Genomic DNA, 19,277 nt, shown 5'->3' with positions numbered 1-19,277 from the left:
TATAAGGTGTCACTCAATCAATAGTTACGTATTGACTTGAGCCAATCTTTTACAAATGATGATGGTTTGGATCTTCAAGCTTTTACAAAAACTCAAACAATTGAGAAGCTTGTTACAATGGAAAAAACTCTCAGTTCACTCAAATGATATACTGATCCTAGTATTGAGATTACAATGTTTGGAGTGAGAGAGATTTAAATAAAGAGACAAAGATGTAACCACTTAAAAATGGGTTATGTTGAAAAATGGTCTCTTGAGTTATTTGCTTTTAGAAACTCAAAGGTTAGTTTGAGAAGCAAATAAAAACACTCTAAACTCAGAAGTATGATGAGAATGTAGATCTTGAGTGTGAGTGATAAAAGAAGAGTTTCATGACTTGTAGACAAAAACAAGTGATTGATGATTTGTAGCTTTAACTCTTGCTCTTCAATGTTGCCAAAGCCTTCCTTTTATAGTTGAACCTTGAGTCTTCAGTTCCTTGGTCCCAAAGGAAGTTTTCCAACGGCTAGTTGCTTCAAAATAGACAGCTCATGCTGAATTGTTAAGTAGATAAGTTCTGACTGTTCTTTCTCAGAACGTTCTCTCTGCTGTTCTTCATATTTTCAAACAAAAGAGCCATAATGACAGCTTGCAGTGAGTTGTAGATAGTTGTCCATTGCTTTTCCACCAAGTATAGCCGTTACAAATCATTTAAACACGTTTTGGCCAGCTGTAGATGAGTTTGCACCTTCAAATGTAAAGGACAGACATTCTCAGCATCATTCTCAGAGTGTTCTCCAGACTGGGTAATATATGACTTTGTTCTTTTGAAGCAGATTTGATGCATGACAGAAACCAGCTGTAATATGTAGAGGAAGTAGCTGTATTGTCCTTCTTGGAACTGTTCATGATGTACTTTCCATGTACATTCTTCTTGAACAAAATAAAACACATGCGAGAATGTTCATATAATATCCTTTTGAAAGTACATGACAACTAATAGTTGAAGATGTGTTGTCCCATTCTCATTGGTCTATGTAAACATTGTCTAAACACTCTTGATACACCTGATGAGATGTTGTCTTGAGAATTTATCATGTTGCACATGCTTGATCTTTAACTATGGCCAAAGGGGAAAGTCACTTTTCTCCCAAATATTCCTTGCCTTAATTGATCATAAATTGTTGTGATCTTGTGAGTTAAAACCAAGATAAAAGTGTTTCTTTGTCTTGAACAGAGTTGACTTAAAGAAATAAGTACTTTTGCTATGAAGCTCGTTCTTGGAGAGAATGAAGCATAAACTGTAGAATGTTCTCAGAGCATTCTTGAACCAGCATTCAAGATTTTCTTCAAGGAGTGAGACACGTGATCTTGATCAATTAACTTGAAATCTTGCTGCTGCAAAACTTCCCACAATTCCTCTTTGATGTTTTGCACACATGGTTGCTTGCTCATTGATGATCTTTAAGATTCTTTAGTGGAGGCATAAGAGTACTCATCATTGAGAATGATTAAAACTTTTATTCCTTGTGCATAAGCTCCTTTGAAAAACTCATGGACCATCATTCTCAAACGTTGTCATCTTGAGAAGCTTTAGTAAAATGATACTTTGAGTAGGTTTTGAAGATCCTTAATGAATGCATCATTCCCATTAATATTAATTGTAGTAGTAAATCCTCAAAGTATATAACTCAAAAACTCATTGTAACCCTTGTCACATAAAATCAATATATTCTTGAGTAGCTTGTGATGTAGGTTTTTTCATCCTGATTCTTCAGCTATGATCCTCAAATTCTTCATTGATTATTCAATACTTGTTGTGATCCTTGAGTGATGAGGAAGACAATTATCCATGAAACTCACTTTCTTGCTTGATCCTTCGATGAATCTTTTTATGATTCAAAACAACAGTCTTTAAAAATCTTCTTGAAGCTTGTGATACTACTGTTGTAATTATTTGATGATACTCCAATTCTTTCATTGTTTGAGTATATAAATGCACTTGTTGACGTGAGTAGCCTCTAGCTCGTCCACTTGATAATATCTATCTTTCAACAAAAACTCAAGTGCAAACATCAGTAGATCACCATTCATAAAACTTAACATTTATTCCATAAGGTTTGTTGTCATTAAAATACTAAAATGGATTTTGCCTCAACAATCTCCCCCTTTTTGATGATGACAAACCTTTTGAATAAATTTTATGTTTTATGGATGGAAATAATAATAAATGCAAGAATGTTCATAGATATACAATTAAGCTCCCCCTAAACACATGCAAGAGTTTAATTTATATCATTCTAATTAAACTCCCCCTAAATACATGCAAGAGGTTAATTCATAACATTCTTCATTAATTAGTTTCATCTAACAATTCTCTCCCATCATATATATCTCTCCCCCTTTTGTCATCTATCAAAAAGTATTCGGAAAAATATGAAATATGAAGTGCAATGATAGGAATCAAGAGAAGAAATGTATTGCATATACAAATCATGCAAATTAAGAAGTTCATTCATATATCAAACATTATGTATGACGATCAATAATCATTCCATTCAATATAGCAATCATAACATTAATAATGATTAAATCACACTAAAACATTTGTAATCATTTGATTTTAAAAATTGATGCTTGATGACGTTAGTCATTACATGGAAATAAAGACCATTTTCAAGTGATTTTAGAGGTTTTTGACCTAAATCATGAAGAATAAGACATTGATTTGAAGCTACATGCGAAGGAAGAGAGCAAATGAAAATTGTTGGATTTTATAGCATTTTTACGCCTGGGGCGGAATTCTTTACGCCTGGGGCGGAAATTTCACTGAAGAACCAAGATTGCTCACTGTTTTGCCGTTTCAGGCGGAAAAAGCTGTGCCTGAAACGTAATTCTTTACGCCTGAGGCGGAAATTCTGTGCCTCAGGCGGAAAACATTACTTTTGATCATTTTTATAAAAAGGAAACATCAGATCTGGATCATTATCGAATTTTTACGCAAAAGAACAGCTATTGGAGCGATTTTGGAGGATCAAGAGCGACCAAGCAAGGATTCCAGTGTGGAAACACATCAAGATTCTTCTTGTAATCATGCTTTCTTTCATTTTATTTGATGTAATTTCTGAATTTGCAATGTCTAGCTAAATTCTCATGATTGGTCCTTAGGTGATTCTAATTACTTTTGATCTTGAATTATGTGATTGTCATATGATATGATTAATGAATTACGAAGTTAGTTTCTATTGATTGTTCTTTGTGCTTAATGCTTTGTATGAATTCGCGACTTATATGATGATTGCAATGATTTGTTTTACTATGACGATAGGAATAAATCATCGATCTAGGAACGATTAATCAATTAACTTTCACTTAAGACATTTCGGATTGTTAATTGAGATTAAAAGATTAAAGTTTTTCTTCCTCACATGATCATAGGTCTTACTAAGACATTAGGGATTGATGATCATGAGAGAGGATTATGTTACCAAGACATTGGGCATAATCAATTATGTTTTAATCAAATCATGAAACTAATTCGACTAATTCGTTATCATACATGAAATTACCAAGAGAAATAGTAATTAGATGACCCAAAAAGGACCAATCGCTTTTCTTACATCAATCTAAACACCAAAGTAATTCCGAAGTTTAAAAATTTGAACTTGAAACCAAACAAGAACCCCCTTTTTACAATTTATGTCAATTTACATGAGTATGTCTTCAATTTACAGTTGATTTAGAACAATCCCTGCGGAGAGAACGATTTTATTATACTACTTGACGGCTATTTAGTACACTTGCTAAATCATTATCAAGTTTTTGGCGCCGTTGCCGGGGATTGTTGAGTGATTTTGACAAGGCAATTTATTTTACTTAGGATTTTTTTAAAATTTTTTTTTTCCTTTCTATTATTTTCTTTTTATTCTTGTATATATAAATTTTCTCTTTATGTCTACTTTAGTTTTCTTTGCTGCTGAAAATTTTCTCTAAGTTTTGTAGCAATGAAATGGATTGATAATAGATTGGTTGATTGCAAAGAAATAAATATCATTTGTTATCAACTATGTTTACTATCTTATGCACAAGAGAGATTGGATGCACATATTTCGAGATTGAAGGCGAGAAGTGATTTTTGTGGAGCGAATCATCACAATGACTATTGTGAGGAGTATTGTTTGAAGGAAAAAGAGCGCGAACTGATCAACATTGATTACAACTTTCAACTCAAAAAGATTTTGGATGAATTTTTGAGGTCAAATCAAGGTTCATTTGATGGATTTGAAGTTGAATGTGGTAATCTTGTTGAAAAGGCAAATGAGTGTGAGAAGTTGGTTGAGATGGAGATGAAACATCATGCTATTGGAGAAGAAGAAAAATTGAAAAACAAGAAGAATGACATGAGAAGAGTAAATCATGTTGATCTCTATGTAACGTTTGAGTCTCAACTAATGGAGTCTAAAGAGAAAAATCTCTTGCAAAAGAAATCTCATTCTTCTCCAAGGTGGGAGAGTGCTTGTTCCAAAAGCTTAGTTGTTGGAAGATGGGAACATTTGCTTCTCTATGCTAAGTTCATGGAATTCTTAACCAACAAGAGGAAGAAGAAGGATGATGTGTTCTTGCTATCATTTATGCCACCCTAACAGTGGTTAAGGCGTCAAGCTAATGACGTTAAAAAAGCGCTTCTTGGGAGGCAACCCATGATAGGTAACTCAGTCTTTAATTTATTTATTTATTTATTTTTTTTGCATTTTATTAAGTAATAAAAAGCACTGTTGAATGAATTTTTCACTACTCTATCCTTATCTGTTTGAGTTAATATTTTATGTGTGACTTGATTTTGAGCATTTAACTAGAATGTGCTTGTTAGTTTGTTCTCCATCTAAGTAGTAACTGTCAACTTACATTATTGATTGCTCTTTGGTTATATTAGTTTGCTGATGATTTTTGAGGAAATGATTTCTGTTTGTTTAGCATGATTCCTAATGGCTCTAATTCTTCTCTGTTATCCTAACTGTGAGGTCTTGAACCTAAACACTTGAATTTCTTTCTTGACTATGTGAGTTCCACGTCTCTCCTATTCTCTAGAACTTGCTTGAATTCTCTTGATTGATTGATTGCGATGAATAATGCACCGAGGCACGTTTTTGTGAGCTTGAGCCTTTGTAGCCTACCTTTGAATATTACAATCCCTTGCTAGCCCATTTGAGCCTTATTGAAAGAAAAATGTTTTGATCTTACTTCTTTTTGAAAACCACATAATTTTTACAAAAAAAAAAAAAAAAAAGATTTTCTTGAAGTTGATCACCTAACTTGTGATTTGAGCACAATGCTCATCATTAAGTTTGGGGTTGCTCTTGGGATTTGCAACCTATTAAGTTTGGGGTGGGGTACTAGAGAACTAAAAGAAAAATATTTTGAAAAAGTTTGTGAAAAAAAAAAATGAAGAGAATGTCCCTCATGAAAAGAAAGGAAATGGTGAAAGAAATGAAAAATAAATAAATAGAATGCAAAATGCATAACACCATGTTTGAAAAAAAATGAATAAAAAAAAATTGTCGAGGACTTCTTTGTGAAAAAAAAAAAATGTGAGCATGGAATGAGTTCACACATTGTGAATTCATTTGCATGAGGAAAAATATTGTGATAATTAAGTTCTCTAGTATGAATGTGATGATTTTGGGGGATCAATTGATATGTCCACTTTTGTTTGAAATAGGTGATTTTATAAGCTTCAAGTTTTTTTTACCTAGTTTCCCAAAAATATCCACCCTTCAATAAACCTAAGCCACACTATAACCCGAAAAGTCCTCGAAAGGTGCATATTCATTGTATGTCGATCGATTTTTAGAGTCCTTGCAAGCCTATGGTAGAAAGGTGTAGATTGTGTTGATTAAGTGTATGTCCCTAAACACTTGAGAGAATTTTGGTGAGATTGTCTGAAAAGAGAATTGAGCTTGATGGATGAATGTTGGATGAATTGTTTTGAATTTCCAATTGGTTGTTAGTAGATGAAAGTGACCGTGTGAGCATGATAATTTTTGTAAAATGACATGTTTTGTTCTTATTGATTACGGAGATAGATTAACATGAATGTTTGGTTTGGTGTTTGAGGTTGAGATGCACTCTTTTGAAAGCATTGTTCCTTGAGGACAAGCAACAGACTAAGTTTGGGGTTGTGATGAGTCTTCATCAGTCGCTATTTTTAGAGTCTTTTTAATAAGTTTTAATATCATTTTATTAGTTTAGTGTTTAATTTAGAGTCATTTTAAATAAATTGTGGTTTTTGATTTATTGAGTCAATTAAGTATTTCTTTTTATTAATATTTTATTTTGTGAAGTGTTTAATATATTGTCTAGTGTCTTATATGATGAGCCAAGAGGGAGTATACTATTTTAATATGATGGGCTTGTCTAAAAAGAGAAAAAGGTGGGCCTTGCTGCTTGGGTTGACCCGAAACCAAAGAAAGGAAATGAGGTTTTTCTTTAAGAACATGACGTACAACAACAAGAGCGGAACACGAGAAGCTTGGAACGGTACGAGGAGAGCTGCTGCGCTACAGGACGAAAATGATTGAAGCATAGGAAGAAAGAAATTGAAGGATCGACTACCTACTTGGAGTGACACAAGTAGAAATTCATTGGTTTTAATTTCTTCCTTTGTTTATTGATTTCTATTTTATTATGTCTAGCTAAACTCTTGAGTGGTCCTTGGGGATTCTGATTATTATTTCTGTTGAATTATGTGATTATCATATGTTATGATCAATGAATTACGAAGTTAGTTTCTTCAATTATTCCTTGCGCTTAATGCTTTGCATGACTTGATCAATTGTGTGATGATTCCAATTATTTGTTTTACTATGACGATAGGAATGAATGATCGATCTAGGAATGATTGATCAATTAACTTTTTCTTAAGACATTTTGGATTGTTAATTGAGATTAAAAGATTAAAGGTTGTAAACCTCAATTGATCATAGATTACCTAAGACATTAGGAATCGATGATCAAGTGAGAGGATTGTGTTACCAAGACATTGGGCATAATCAATTGAGATTTAATCTAATCATGAAACTAAATTGAGTAACTTGTAATCATACATGAAATTACCAAGAGAAATAGTAATTAGATGAACCAAAAGGATCAATCATTTTTCTTTCATTCAATTTGAATCCCAAGTTATTTATAAGTTTATGATAAAAATTCAAACCAAGTTAAACTCCCCCCTTTGCATTTTAATTATTAATCCTAAATTAATTTAATTGTTTTGTCGAGATTGAAACAATCCCTGCGGATACGAACTTTATAAATTTTATTACTTGACGACTGTTTAGTACACTTGCTAAATTTCTATCAAGGTTTTATTTAACCGTAATAGTTTTTCTTTTGATTTTTTTTTGTGTTGTGCAGGTCAAATTGAAAAAAAGAGGAGTGTGAAAAGTGTCACAATCAGGAATTTACGTTTGGGGCGGAAGAAATTGCGCCTAAGGCGTAAAAATAATGATGAAAAATAGGTGCTCACTGTTTTGCCGTTTGGGGCGGAAGAATTGCCGTTTAAGGCGTAAAAATCCTGAAGAAATTGGGTTGCTCAATATTTTTACGTTTGGGGCGGAAAAACTGCCGTTTGGGGCGGAAAATCACACTGAAAAAAATGGTGCTCTCTGTTTTGCCGTTTGGGGCGGAAAAATCTGTGTTTGGGGCGGAAAAATTTCGTTTTAGGCGTAAACACACATGAAACCCTCATTCTTTCTCTCAAACTTCATCTTCTTCAACAAACCTTATCCTTTCTCTCAAACTTCATCTCCTTCCTCACACAAATTCTCCATTAACCACCATCCAAACCTTCAAACCCAACACAAATCCTTCATTAAAACAACAACCACAACAAATTCACCCATTCTATTTCACCAATTTCATCCTCAAATCCCAAACCCCTCTTGAACCTAAACCTCCCAAATCCTTCAAAACCCCATTAAAACAACAACCTCTCTCACACCCATAACACCAAACCCACAAAAATTCTTCCATCCAACTCTATTCTTCAAAACCCATCATAAACAACAACCAATTCTTCAAATTTTTCCAAAAACCAAAATCAAAAACCCTTCAAAACCCTACACGAAAATTCACCCAAAAACCACCATAAATCTTCATCTTTTCCATCAATCACCCTTCTCAATCTTTACCTTTCTCACCATGAAGAACATATTCAAAAAATCCTCAAAGGATAAAGAAGTTGAAGTTGGGTCTTCAAAATCAAGGTCAAAAGTGGTGAAGAAAAGGAGAGTAGTCCGAACTCCCACACCGTCACCTTCGCCTTCTCCTCCACCATCACCGCCTAGAGAGCAATCACCACCTCCTCCAACGCGGGTTGTGACTGAAATTCCTCGGTCACGTTTTGTTCGTCCAACGGCCTTCAATCGGTACCAGACTCTCAAAAGTAAGGACTTCAAACCTGAAAAGCGTCTCACTGATGAAGTGCTAGCATTTCCCTTAATTGAAGCAGAATTCCGCAACAGGCATTGGTATGAGTTTAATTTCTGTCTTCGGTCTGGAAATCGTACTTTAGCATTAGAATTTTTGAGTAATGCATGGCGAGTGAAAAATTCGTCACCACGGATTGCTAAAGTACGCGGGGTAGATGTAGACTACTCCCCGGAAACTATAAATAGGATATTTCATTTTAATGTTCCTGAATTCTGTGTTCTGAATCATCGACGTGAGAATAGGGCAACCATGGCATCAGATAAGCGTGAGGCTTTAAAATCTCAGCTGACTGTACCCGGAAGTGTGTGGGTGAGACCATCTAGACAGCTCCCACCCCAGCGGTTTAAAACCGCTCATTTGTTGGATATTCCACGGATTTGGGCTGAATTTTGGATAAATAACGTGGAGCCAAGTGGGAACAATTCTGAGATTCCTATGGATGTAGGGCTAGCACTTCAAGCTATCTTGCTAGGAGATGACATAGATTTGGGCACGATTCTGAGTGATGATTTGTCTGCAATTATCCAGAAAGATCCCGGGTCATATAGTCTAACACATCTCTGTTTGATCACTAAACTGTGTCTGGATCAAAATGTTGCTACTTTTGATGATGATCAAATGGAAGAGCCTAGAAAAGTCACTACGGCTTTTGCGAGAGATGTGAGAAGAAAAACTTTCGGAAAGACATTCATTCCATTTGCTGATGTGGATGATGTAATGGATTACACGGTTGAGGGAGGAGGTGAAGAAAGGGAGGAGAATGTTGAAAATGTGATGCACCATGAAGTGCCACAGGCTCCGGAAATGGAGAGTTTTCCAGCTCCGCAGTTTGATGTGAATGTTCTTGCTGACATGGTGTGGAAAATGGACATGAGCACCCAACAGGGCATTGATATGGCGGACCACTATGACACTTCATCCGCCTTATGGCAAGCATCCATGCGTTACCGGGAGCAAGTCCCGGCATATTTCTATCCGAGATATCCAACGATGCATGATTTTGATGAAGCTCACAATCAAAGAGTTAGGAGCATGGCGGCTACACATGAAATGAACCGTGCTACCTACATTCGCCAAAGGAGGGCAGCTGGCCTTCCAGATGAAGGAGGGTCCTCATCAATGCAATTTCCTGGAAATCTGCCTCGTTTTGATCATGATCATAACATGCCCGAGCAGGATTGAGGTTTTGTGCCATTCACCTTTACTGTCCTTCTCCTCTATAGATTCTTTTTGGCCTGTGTATTATGATTCCTTTGTTTAATTTGTTGCATGCTTGATGTTGGTCTATAATAAGTACTTGAGCTAGTCGTTTTGTTTTCTTTGAATGTCTTAGTCTTTTTGAAAACCTCACACTATTGAAATTTGTTTGGCTATCATCTTAGATTCAAAATTGTTGACCAAATGTGTGATATGAATTTGTGATGTTTTTGATTGTTTCGGATGCATCATAGTGATGATTTAGGCAAGGCTTAGGGACTCTCACAAATATTGACCATAGTTTAATTCAGCCAAAAACTGTGAGATTTTGAGCCCAAACACTGATTTCTTTTGATGATTATGAGAATTCCACACTTAGCTATGTCTCTAGAATTTGCGCATGTTCTCTTTAATTGATTTATTGTTGTGATGTACACACGAGGCAAGTTGTTTGGTACCTTGAGCCTGTTCTAGCCACCCTTATCATTGCTTATCCGTTGTTTAACCCCTTTTGAGCTTAAAGAAAAATGTTTTGTTTGTATCTGACCCAAGTTATCAAAATAATATAAAAAAAAAAAAAAATGATTTTCTTGGAAAATTAGATACCTTTAGTGGTTTTTGCACAATGCATTTCACTAAGTTTGGGGTTGCTTTTGGAACTAGCAACAACTTAAGTTTGGGGTGGATATACTATACTAGAGAACTAAAAAAAATTATGAAAGAAAAAATTCCAAATTATGAAAGAAAAATTCAAAAGTTCACCAAGAAAAGAAGTATCGATTCTAAAAAAAAAAAAAAGAAGAAAAAAAAATAATAATCATGGTGATCTTTTTGAAAACAAAAAGGAATTTTGTGAATTGTTCTCTAAGTATAAATTCTTACAAAGTAGGGTGGGGTGTTGTATCTATTCGACTCAGTGGTATCTAATTTCAAGTTTTTTTACTCACTTACCAGAAAAGCCACCATCCACCTTTTAACCAGGCCACGTTATAACCTTTAAAAGTCCTCTAATGTGTGTGCTCATGACATGGTGATTGATTTTTGAGAATGTCTGCAAATTTATAGTAGTCTAGTTATGATGTGTTGATTGAGTGATTATATTACCCTTAAACAGGAGAGTCGGTGAGGGTGTGAAGAAATTAAGTATGGTCAATCTTTGTTTGATGCTCTTTGTTTTGCCTAAATTTGAAACTGTGTGTACTTGAATCATGACGAAATTGATCATTGAAATATCATGCAAATTACGTCTAACTTGATTGGGTTTGAGTTTGTTTAGCCAGATGAATCGAGGTAGTGTTTTGTTTTCCTAGAGATTGAGATATTCCTTGAGGACAAGGAAAAGTTCAAGTTTGGGGTTGTGATGACGTTAGTCATTACATGGAAATAAAGACCATTTTCAAGTGATTTTAGAGGTTTTTGACCTAAATCATGAAGAATAAGACATTGATTTGAAGCTACATGCGAAGGAAGAGAGCAAATGAAAATTGTTGGATTTTATAGCATTTTTACGCCTGGGGCGGAATTCTTTACGCCTGGGGCGGAAATTTCACTGAAGAACCAAGATTGCTCACTGTTTTGCCGTTTCAGGCGGAAAAAGCTGTGCCTGAAACGTAATTCTTTACGCCTGAGGCGGAAATTCTGTGCCTCAGGCGGAAAACGTTACTTTTGATCATTTTTATAAAAAGGAAACATCAGATCTGGATCATTATCGAATTTTTACGCAAAAGAACAGCTATTGGAGCGATTTTGGAGGATCAAGAGCGACCAAGCAAGGATTCCAGTGTGGAAACACATCAAGATTCTTCTTGTAATCATGCTTTCTTTCATTTTATTTGATGTAATTTCTGAATTTGCAATGTCTAGCTAAATTCTCATGATTGGTCCTTAGGTGATTCTAATTACTTTTGATCTTGAATTATGTGATTGTCATATGATATGATTAATGAATTACGAAGTTAGTTTCTATTGATTGTTCTTTGTGCTTAATGCTTTGTATGAATTCGCGACTTATATGATGATTGCAATGATTTGTTTTACTATGACGATAGGAATAAATCATCGATCTAGGAACGATTAATCAATTAACTTTCACTTAAGACATTTCGGATTGTTAATTGAGATTAAAAGATTAAAGTTTTTCTTCCTCACATGATCATAGGTCTTACTAAGACATTAGGGATTGATGATCATGAGAGAGGATTATGTTACCAAGACATTGGGCATAATCAATTATGTTTTAATCAAATCATGAAACTAATTCGACTAATTCGTTATCATACATGAAATTACCAAGAGAAATAGTAATTAGATGACCCAAAAAGGACCAATCGCTTTTCTTACATCAATCTAAACACCAAAGTAATTCCGAAGTTTAAAAATTTGAACTTGAAACCAAACAAGAACCCCCTTTTTACAATTTATGTCAATTTACATGAGTATGTCTTCAATTTACAGTTGATTTAGAACAATCCCTGCGGAGAGAACGATTTTATTATACTACTTGACGGCTATTTAGTACACTTGCTAAATTTTTATCAAGTTTTTGAAATAGTGTACTCCACTTTGGTCAAACACAATATGTCAATAGCTTCAACAAATAAAAACTACATAAAATACCATATTATTCGATAAAATGCTTAATTGACTCGGTAAATCAAAAACCACAATTTATTTAAAATGACTCTAAATTAAACACTAAACTAATAAAATGATATTAAAACTTATTAAAAAGACTCTAAAAATAGCGACTGATGAAGACTCATCAATGCTAAACACTCAATTTTTAGAAAATGTGATTTTGACCTCAATGACAATGCAAGTCAAACATTCTCAAATTTAGAGAACTCCCCCTAAGTCTTATGAGATGGACATTCTTTTAAAACATGATCATTCTTAAAATAAGGAAATGATAGACAAGACTAAAATATCTTTTGAAAATCTTCCAATGATTTTTAAAACTAGAGAGAAAATTGCGCATATGAGGAAGCTGCGAAATCAGAGTTAATTGACATCTTGTCAAAAACAAATTCTCTCTTTTTTGAATATTCTCATAAAGAAGATGATTATGTTTCAAAGCAAAATATTCAAAGAATACTTCATTGTAAAAAAAATATTTGATCACAATTCTATTTTGACAACTTAACACGCAAGTGTAGAAACAACACTTTTATGTTAATAAAAAGTCAAATATGAGTTCAAGAATACAATGTGCAAGAACTATTATTCTTAGACCAAATTCTAATTTTATGGAGAGTGGACACACAAATTATTCTCATGAAGACCAATCATATGTTCTCTTGTTAAAATCCTTCAAATAATAAATCCAACAAAAAATGGATATTAATTTAAAACCTTTGAAGGAGGATCTTTTACATAAGTCATAACAAAATCTCAATTTTTTTTTGAGAAGCCATGTTCAAAAAGTTCTACTTAATCATCAATTAAGCAAACTATAGGCTAATCAAGATGTGCAACAAAATTTGATTCATCCAAAGTTTTATATTGAGAAAAGTGCACATATAAAAGACTTATAGAAAAAATGTTTTTCATAAAAAAGTGCTATAAGTCAAGCTTATGGAAGACCAAAATATGACATATAATTGATTATCAAAATCATGAGTTTTTGTCATTTTTGTTCTAAATGTTTTGGTCTATCATGAGGAATAATTAAGAGACTAACTCCAAAAATTATTCATTGATCATCAAGGATAATTTTTCATTAAGTACATAACATAGCTTGCACATAAAAAATTGATTAGCACTGTAATCAATATACTTTTTAAAACATATGCCACAAGACCATAAAAAATTGAATTAAGACAAATGTTAATTCAATCGATTTTTGGCATGTTAAATTAAAACTTGGTCATTGTGAAAATAGAAACAATATGACTTGATCAAATTAAACAACCCTTAACAATATTTTAATAGCAATATGAGTAGCATATTTGAAAAATAAATGCTTACAAGGGTGTAAAAAGATGATATTGCAAAAAAAATGAAGTTCATGCATTTCACACTTAACATGATATTCTGAAAGAGATAATGTGTGTGCAAAAATCATGAAAAGTATATGAACAAAGAGTGCAAACCTTATTGCATTAAAGTTATTTGAAAGCACAAATATATGCAAGTCATGACAAAAAAATTGATGTACAATTTAAGCTTTAGAGTGATATACTTGAATTTCAGAAAGCATTCTAGATTTCAATATCATCCAATCAATCACATAATAACATTGCATAAAGATATTCAAACTTATTATAATGCAAATGTGATTAAATTTAAAATTTTGTGTACCTCTTTTAATGACTTCCTTCTCATGAGATTTTAATGATGAGAGCATCTTGAATTGTTTCATAATTCCACCATATGTTCATCATTATAAATAGAGGACACTTGATTGATGATGGAGGAGAAAAGATTTATCCTTTGATGCATTCTCCAATGTTGAGTAAATTCACCCTCTTAGATATTCTCTAAGAAAAATCATCTACATTGAGGAGAAAAGATTTATCCTTTGATGCATTCTCCAATGTTGAGTAAATTCACCCTCTTAGATATTCTCTAAGAAAAATCATCCTGGTAGAGTAACTTTAGGTAATAGGGATGAAGAGGAAATCCTGTTTAGAACAAATTACTCATAACTCAATGTTGTAATCAGAAACATTTGGATTTCATCATTTGATTTTCCTTGAGATCGTTCTTAGAACTTTATGATCCTTCAAGAATGAGATCCACATGCTTATTCATCAATTCATTTTCTTCGAAAGAAAATTTAGTTGTCATTCCATCAATGGTGATTTTAACAAATTACTTGAGAATTCAGAACTGAAAAAGGATTCTAGAGATCCTTGGGTAGAATTCATTAATGGTGAAAAGAGTGATTGATTAACCGGTTTGGTTGTGAGAGTAAAACCTTCAAATATCATTGCAGCAATTTGAGAAGAGGTTAATCCAAGACCAATGTCAATGCTTTAACTAAAATTCAATGAGGTGTCAAGATAATAAAAGCAGGACTGAGATTGGTTATCTTCAAGTAGAACTTATTTGCCTTTGACACTTGTTGCCTTTGCAGGGAGAACATTCTTAGATTGATCTGCTGGATGAAACAGAGAATTTAAGTAACTCGTCCAAGTTATTTTCTTTTCCATATTCCTATCTCCTTTTTTGTTCCCAACCACAGTAGTAGAGTCCTCAAGATTAACAAACTCATTTTTCATTTGATGAACATTTGAAGTCAAAGATAGTGCAAAAGTTGACTGTTTTCTTTTTCTTGAAGTCAATCTTGATGATATGAATAATCTTGGTGAAGATCATCCCATAAGGGAGAGTAACTTTCCTTGTTACAGACTCTGCTGCATTGATCGTATGTTACAAGATGATGTGTGAGAGATTCAGCTTCAATCACTTAGTAAGGTGATACATGACAAACATGTCATTCTCCAAAACCTTTTCTTTGCTTTCTTTTCTAGGAAATACACAATGTTGACATATATTGTGAAACAACTTGAATTCCTTCTCGAGAGTTGATGAAGGAGATTCATTCATCTTAACACCAATTGCAAATTGAACATTTCTATGACTAAATTATTTCTTCGCAATTTCAAAACGGTGTACCAATACCATTGTTCATTCCAATGGAGAATGTTATTGTTATATCAATGGGGCTTTTAAAGGTTCCATCTTGAGGATGATGGAAAGTCAACTCCCAACTCTTTGGATGTATTTGTAAAGATGATGTTCGAATAATTTCAATCTATTGATCCATGATTTCTTGTCGTTGTTGTTCATTAACATCAACACCACTATTATATCTTCTCTTCATATCAAACTCATTAAAAGTAAAATGCATAAAGAGAGTATCCCAAAAATTGTTTTCTTTACTATGCCAAAAATAGTAATAACATCAAAAATATAAAATCATGATATGATTGAATTTTTATACTTTCAAAATGGCATGAAGTTTTACTCAAGATACAAACATGATTCAAAAACATAACATGTAATATCTATGGTTTCTTTCAAGAGTATTTTTCAACGTTTAAAAATATTTTAGCCATTAAAACAACTCTATTTTTGTTGAAATTCTAAATCAAGAAAAATCAACTGAAATACCATTTTCTTTAAAGAAAGTTGTGAAAGAAAGTTTTTCATAATCTCCACATGATCACTACTTATAGAAAATGATTTTTGAGCTTCTAACAAATGAACCTTTTTTTTTCAAAGAACTTAAAAAGGGTTAAAAGGCACCACTCTTATGCTCTTAAAAATAATGTCCAAGTGGATCATTGAATAAATCATTAAGAATAAAGAAGTCATAAGACTTGTAGTTTTGACAAGAACAAATAAACCAATATGAAGTGGTTCAAGAGTTTTTTGGTTGAAATTGTATTTTTGAAAAAGAAGACAACTTCTTGATACAATAAATATAAGTTTACAAATTATATCATTTTCACAACCAATTTTGAAAAATATCTTATCAGACCAAATTTGAATAAATTTGCAATAGTTGTCATATTTGACAAAACTCTTTTATGCCAAAAACATTTAAAGTATGATATGGTCTAAAATTCATCTATGTATTAACATAAAGATTTTAAATGAAAAATCATGATCATGAGGATGAATATGAAATAACTTCAGTTCCAATGTTACCAAATTAGAGAAGTTATGTGTTACACCTTTAACATATCAATCATCCTTAATTTATGCAAAATCATTTTAGTAATGATACAAATACCTTTGGTTTGATTTTTGTCAATGATTCCAAAGGTTGCAGATCACATTCATCCTTTTTTAAATATGAGGAAATATTGTCTTTCTCAAGTCATATTCCTTGAGTATCAATTTTCCAAGTCTTAAGGCTTTTTCTTGACTGCTTAAAGATGTTCCTGCAACACAAGTTAGTAATGATTTTGGTACCCATAGTGATCTGGGTCCTTGAAGGTTAGTGTCATTCCTCTTATAAGATTTCTTCTTATGATGATAAGTTGATCTCTTATAGGAAGTTTTGGAATAAGAATGCATTTTGAGAACCTTATGAGAATGTTCTTGTTTCTGATGAGAATGTTCTTTTCTTTTGAATTTTTTCTTAAAACAAAAGGATTCAATATGTCCATATTTGTAACAATATGAGCATTTGTATCTCTGTAATTTTTTATCTTTATGAGGAACAAAAAAATTCTCATAAGACTTTTGTTTTTGAAAATTTCCACAACCTAAATAAGTTTTTTCAAAAATTACTACTTGTGATTCCTTTATGTTTTGAAAAGTTTCTCTAGATTTTGCAGAACTTGTAATGTCGTTTTTCAATTCTAAAACATTTCCTTTCAAAACATCATTCTCTTCATGATTCATAGAGCATTTTGGAAGATGATTATTGATTTCTTCCTCGTTGAGAATCTTTGTTTGTTCAAATATTTCCAAATGAGAGTATTGCAATTCTTGAATCATTTTAAAATATTTATCATTTAAGATTTGCAATTTCTCATTTTCTTTCTCAATTTCAAATAGTCGATTTTCCATAATTGTATACTTTTGAGATATAATGTTTGAGCTTTTTAGAAGATTATCAAATCCAACTTCCATTACTTTACATGCAGGACAAAATTCAAAAGTTGTTACCTCTTTATCTACCATTGAACATGAGTTGCCTTTTTCTTCTATTTTTGAGCCATCAAAGTCATCTTTAGTTGCCATCGTAGATTTCATCTTTGAAGCAAGCTTTCTTTGCACTTTCTTGTTCTTAGGACATTTAGTTTTGGAATGTCCCTTCTTTTTGCATTTATGGCTCGAACTTTGATTTGCAGCTTTCGTCATCACTTCCTTCCTGAATCTTTTCCTCTTACACTGTTAAGTGCTCAAACCTTAGAGGCAGAGCTCTGATGCCAATTGAAGTGGAAGAAATAGTCACAAGAAAGGGGGGTTTGAATTGTGACCTTTTTTTTTTAAAAATTAATCCTGCATTCTACAAAATTGATCTCAAGTGTATACTTGGATAAATGTTAGTGAATTATAGAACAGCTTGGTCTGAGAACGTTCTTTACTATAAAATAGATTGTTCTGGGAACGTTCTCTACTGCGTGACAATTCAAATTAAATATAATGAAGTGCTTTGTGTGATGTGTGTTTACAGTAAATAAAAGAGAATAAGGAAGAGAAACAACACACAAACAATTATCCTGGTTCACCCCCTAATAGTATGGGCTACTCCAGTCCTCACGCTCCTGTGAGATTATCCACTATGAGATACTACCGATCTCAAATTACACTTCTTCCTTGATCTAGTCCAAGATCATAATCTTCCAAGCTTCACTCACTTGATCTACCTAAGTCCTCCAGACTTTATAAGGTGTCACTCAATCAATAGTTACGTATTGACTTGAGCCAATCTTTTACAAATGATGATGGTTTGGATCTTCAAGCTTTTACAAAAACTCAAACAATTGAGAAGCTTGTTACAATGGAAAAAACTCTCAGTTCACTCAAATGATATACTGATCCTAGTATTGAGATTACAATGTTTGGAGTGAGAGAGATTTAAATAAAGAGACAAAGATGTAACCACTTAAAAATGGGTTATGTTGAAAAATGGTCTCTTGAGTTATTTGCTTTTAGAAACTCAAAGGTTAGTTTGAGAAGCAAATAAAAACACTCTAAACTCAGAAGTATGATGAGAATGTAGATCTTGAGTGTGAGTGATAAAAGAAGAGTTTCATGACTTGTAGACAAAAACAAGTGATTGATGATTTGTAGCTTTAACTCTTGCTCTTCAATGTTGCCAAAGCCTTCCTTTTATAGTTGAACCTTGAGTCTTCAGTTCCTTGGTCCCAAAGGAAGTTTTCCAACGGCTAGTTGCTTCAAAATAGACAGCTCATGCTGAATTGTTAAGTAGATAAGTTCTGACTGTTCTTTCTCAGAACGTTCTCTCTGCTGTTCTTCATATTTTCAAACAAAAGAGCCATAATGACAGCTTGCAGTGAGTTGTAGATAGTTGTCCATTGCTTTTCCACCAAGTATAGCCGTTACAAATCATTTAAACACGTTTTGGCCAGCTGTAGATGAGTTTGCACCTTCAAATGTAAAGGACAGACATTCTCAGCATCATTCTCAGAGTGTTCTCCAGACTGGGTAATATATGACTTTGTTCTTTTGAAGCAGATTTGATGCATGACAGAAACCAGCTGTAATATGTAGAGGAAGTAGCTGTATTGTCCTTCTTGGAACTGTTCATGATGTACTTTCCATGTACATTCTTCTTGAACAAAATAAAACACATGGGAGAATGTTCATATAATATCCTTTTGAAAGTACATGACAACTAATAGTTGAAGATGTGTTGTCCCATTCTCATTGGTCTATGTAAACATTGTCTAAACACTCTTGATACACCTGATGAGATGTTGTCTTGAGAATTTATCATGTTGCACATGCTTGATCTTTAACTATGGCCAAAGGGGAAAGTCACTTTTCTCCCAAATATTCCTTGCCTTAATTGATCATAAATTGTTGTGATCTTGTGAGTTAAAACCAAGATAAAAGTGTTTCTTTGTCTTGAACAGAGTTGACTTAAAGAAATAAGTACTTTTGCTATGAAGCTCGTTCTTGGA

Source organism: Trifolium pratense, linkage group LG1 (genome assembly GCF_020283565.1).
Source record: "Trifolium pratense cultivar HEN17-A07 linkage group LG1, ARS_RC_1.1, whole genome shotgun sequence".
NCBI lineage: Eukaryota > Viridiplantae > Streptophyta > Magnoliopsida > Fabales > Fabaceae > Trifolium > Trifolium pratense.
This window is presented reverse-complemented; position numbering follows the sequence as displayed.